At 35.8% G+C, this 4,433-nt stretch overlaps 1 long non-coding RNA gene across 1 annotated transcript in view; it reads left to right on the forward strand.

The window, feature by feature from the left end:
- The window catches only part of LOC115289570, a 47,582-nt gene extending 43,480 nt beyond the window's left edge, over positions 1 to 4,102 (forward strand). Inside the window, exon 3 of the long non-coding RNA XR_003907687.1 lies at positions 3,817 to 4,102. This is a non-coding gene — a long non-coding RNA (uncharacterized LOC115289570). The remainder of the gene's footprint in view (positions 1 to 3,816) is intronic.
- Positions 4,103 to 4,433: the final 331 nt, after the last annotated feature.

Raw genomic sequence — 4,433 nt, forward strand, 5'->3', positions numbered from 1 at the left:
GCAAAGGGTTTGAGCTCTAGAATAAGTTCTACAGACCATTTGTTTATTTTTTTCAATTTTTGAACTAAATTCCCAACACAGAATTTTAGCTTCATGCATAGCTCACACCTATTTTTTAGAAATCTAGACCAAAAAGGAAAAATCTTTTTAGGTTAATTGCATTAATAATTTACAAGCTTATGAACTTCATACAAAACTAAAAGAAGAAAATGAAAAAGGTTAAGGAGGTAACATGGAAAGACAAGATTCTTAAACATGCTTCAATGCAGGGGAGCAACAGGAGACTCCAAGGGGAGTAACACTTTCTAAAAGCTTATTAATACTTATGCTCAAGCTTTTAAGAACAATATGTCATCGGTACAAAGAATGTAAGTCTGCTGAGCTGCTGTCAACAGTTTGAGAATGAGATATGGAAAGAACTCAACCCAAACACAAGATTGCATTTACTTGCGTGGGGCTTTATTTGAAGGACCCTGATTTTGTGTTTCCCAATCCTTTTAGTCTAAACAAAACATAACAGTAAAAAGCTAAGACTTACCTGATAATGTTGCTGATTCTGATACATGAATATATTTAACCTAAAGGTAAGGAATGAGGTGTTTAAAGTATTTTTAAATGGTTTGGGGCACCTGGGGGCTCAGTCAGTTGAGCGTCCGTCCGACTTCAGCTCCGGTCATGATCTCACACTTCGTGTCTTCAAGCCCCGCGTCGGGCTCTGTGCTGACAGCTCAGAGCCTGGAGCCTGCTTCAGATTCTGTGTCTCCCTCTCTCTCTGGCCCTCCCCCACTCACTTTTTGCCTCTGTCTCTCAAAAATAAATAAATATTTAAAAAATTACAAAGGAAAGAATGTTTAAATAATGGGTAGGTTGTGTGCTTACAAATGGATTCTTTAGTTATATATTCACAAAGGTGGTTGGTTCTTTGTAGGATATTGCTGCCAAGACCTGTTCAGTTTCATTTAGCAACAATTTTTGTGAGGCCTGAAGGGACCTTTATTGGTCTGCAAGACTGTTCTGCTCAGCCCGTACACATCTTGAGGCGGCATTTTCCGTCCATAAGTTTTGCCCCCTAGATTTTGTGAGAAGGGAAAAGCAAACAAATAAACCCAGACCTTTCTTCTTCTGAAGGCTAATCTTTCCCCCTTTATAATAATTTCCTTAAGATAGTATACCTTGAAAGTCTATAGAGGGTTTGTTTTGGCTATTTAAGAAAAAGTCTAAATTAAGACTTATGAATTTGAATTGAAGTTTCCACACTATGTTAAAGTTCTGTTAGAGAAAAAAAAATATTTTTGTTGAAAGTTATATTATGGTGTAGCTTTGTGGGCAGTTAGATGAAGAAACCTATACTTAAGATATTATCTATAATTCTAGTAATGAACTTCCAGAACCTGAAAATAAGATCTACATGTGTTAGTAAGCTCAATCTGATGTAACAAAATACTATAGACTGGGTGCATTAACAACAGACATTAATTTCTCACAGCTCAAGAGGCTATAAAGTCCAAAGACCAAGGCTCCATCAGGTTCAGTTTTTGGGGAGGGTTCCCTACCTGAATCACAGATGGCCATCTGGATCCTTATAGAACAAAGGCCCTGGATCCTTATAGAACAAAGAGAAGAAGTGCTGGTCTCTTTATCTTCTAATGAGGACATTAATCCCATCATGGGGGGGCTCCACTTTCAGACTGGATAAAACCTAGTTACCTCCTAAAGGCATCACCGCTGAATGCTCACATTGGAGGTTTAGAACGTCAACATAAGGTTTTTCGGGAGGACGCAAATATTCAGTCCTTAACACCAAATATGTATGATATTTTGAAGCACCTTAACTTATATATTCTCTAACTTTACTATACTCCAATTGTATTCAAATTCTTTCATAGCTATGGTGTATCTGAATTTCATGTTTTGTGCTTAAATAGAACTTCTTTTAGTAAAAAAAAAGATCAAAAACAGGTGGTACTCTTGGAATAAAACAACATTATAAAGAAATACTATAAGTAAATGTAGTAGTTAATATAATTGTCTAAGAGTATTAGACTTCAAAACCATTTTCAAACCTTTTCTCTAAATTGTGAACATAGAGGAAATGAAGAAACTCAGTAGCCTTTCCAATTCCCCAAAAAGATTGTTTTCTGGGAAACAGAAAAATTTAAATGGCAATCTATTAAATTTATAACAAAGACATGCCTGTCAGATGCCTAAAACATAAAGAGCCAACTATTATTACATTTAACATTTTATTGTTATTTGAAAATATTTTTTAAGTTTATTTATTTTGAGAGGTGCCTGGGTCACTCAGTGGGGTAAGCATCCTACTTCAGCTCAGGTCATGATCTCATGCTTTGTGAGTTCGAGCCCCATGCTGGGCTCTGTGCTGACAGCTCAGAGCCTGGAGCCTGCTTCGAGTTCTATGTCTCTCTCTCTTTGTGTCCCTTTCCTGGCTCTTGCTCTGTCTCTGTCTCTGTCTTTCAAAAATATCGACAGCTTCTTCTAGTTTAGGGCCCATGGTCATGTCACTATCTCATTCTCCTCAAACTCTTTATAGCCTCTGAAGAAACCCTCCATAGGTTTACCTACTTTCCTCTTAGCTGGGGCTTGTACCGTGACTTTCTCAGTTCCTCCAGAGAACTAAAAGAGTTGAGGGGAGAAAGAGTTAAGTCATTTTTACAAAAACTAATAGCCTTCCAAGCTTCTTGTTTGGATCTCCAACAAAGAATCAAAACATAGCAGCTCACAAAACAATTGACTTCTAGATCACCTACCATGTAGCACAAGACACAGGCTAGTACTGGGATCATGAAGAGAAATAACACACAATTACCATGCTGAAGGAACTATAATAAATGATACTGTACTAAAGTTTGTGAGGAATTTGAATTCTTCATGTAGTTCAAAAAGGCAAACAATAATTTACCTGAATAAGATCATTGCAAAACTAATGGCTACAAGACTTAAAAAATTGTGGTGGTTTTTTTTTTTTTTTGGTAGAATACCACATGCAAGTTCATTTCTTGGAACTAATCATGAATCACTGAAGTGTCTCAGTGAAGTTTGAATCTTTAAAAATCATGTTCAGTTTAAATTTCTAAAAGAGCAACATACTATCTTAATTTACTTATATATCCTATGTATACATATATATATATACTAAATGTCACATGTATATATTTTTCAAAGTATAGTATCTTAAGGAAAAGGGGAAATTATAAAGGAAAATTATTATAAAGGCCTGTGGTTCCCTAAAGACCAGCACGAGAGGTAGGAGGATTTTATCTAGTTGGGTGTTGCTTTGATAAATCTGTTTATCTTTATATATGATGAATGGCCCAATGTCTATTTCAAGAAACCATATTCTTTCTTTACCTAAGCCTCTGACTCATTATCAACAAGATAATTTAAGCATGTAGAAGTTCATAGCCGTACCATAGACCCAGAATATTTACAATTCCTTTTATAAAACTCAGTTATTTCTAGAATAAGAATGAGGGAGAAGAAGAGAAATAAGAATGAGGGAGAAGAAAGGAAAGGAGGGAAGCAGGAAGAGGGTGAACAAGAGTGGGCAGCATTCTTCACAAATAGCTACACATCAAGGATTTTGTATTTAATTTTCTCTTGTTAAAAAAATCCCAAATATCTAAACATCATTATTCCAAAAGAACAATGAAACATCATTTTGAGTTTAGAACTTCCATTTCCTCATGAATTTCTTCATACGAAGTCTGATCTCCTGAAAGTCCACTACATTATGCAGAATGTTTAACAGCAAACATGACAACATCATCAGTTTTCATTTGTTATTACTTTTGCCAGTTCTTGCTTCCCCAGTGAGAAGCCCTATGTCTGTGAAAGCCACACATCCATTGTTCTGCCGTGTATGTTTCTGAGGACAAGAAGTGATTATCTCCAAGCCTGGGGCTTCAGGAACAGCAATATCAGACTACACAAATGGACCCAATATTAACTGAAGACTGAATGGAAGCAGGAGAAAGGCTGAAGTAGCAATACTTAATGTCAGATGAAATAGACTTGAAAATAAAGACTGTAACAAAAGACAAAGGTGTTACTGTACATAATGATCAAGAGGTCAATACTTCAAATAACAATAAATAAATAAATAATAAATAAAACAGTGAATATCACAAACTAATCAGCAAAGACATTTTGCCTGAACTCTCTAATGAGTCTCATGATTCTGATAGAAGTACTAATATCATGTTCTTTCAATTTTCTAAATGGACAAATAAAAGTTCAGAGGTGATCAGAAATTTGTCCAGGTTCACTTAGCTAGAAAATAACAGGGAAAGACTTAGCTGGTATTTTGTGACCCCTGAATTCTGCTCTTTCCGTTAGTTTGCGATTCTTTAGAAACATCTCGCTGTGGATATGCAGGACTGAAGAGTAATAGTTGTTGGGGATGATCACCAACT

This window comes from Suricata suricatta, chromosome 4, assembly GCF_006229205.1.
Source record: "Suricata suricatta isolate VVHF042 chromosome 4, meerkat_22Aug2017_6uvM2_HiC, whole genome shotgun sequence".
Taxonomy (NCBI): Eukaryota; Metazoa; Chordata; class Mammalia; order Carnivora; family Herpestidae; genus Suricata; species Suricata suricatta.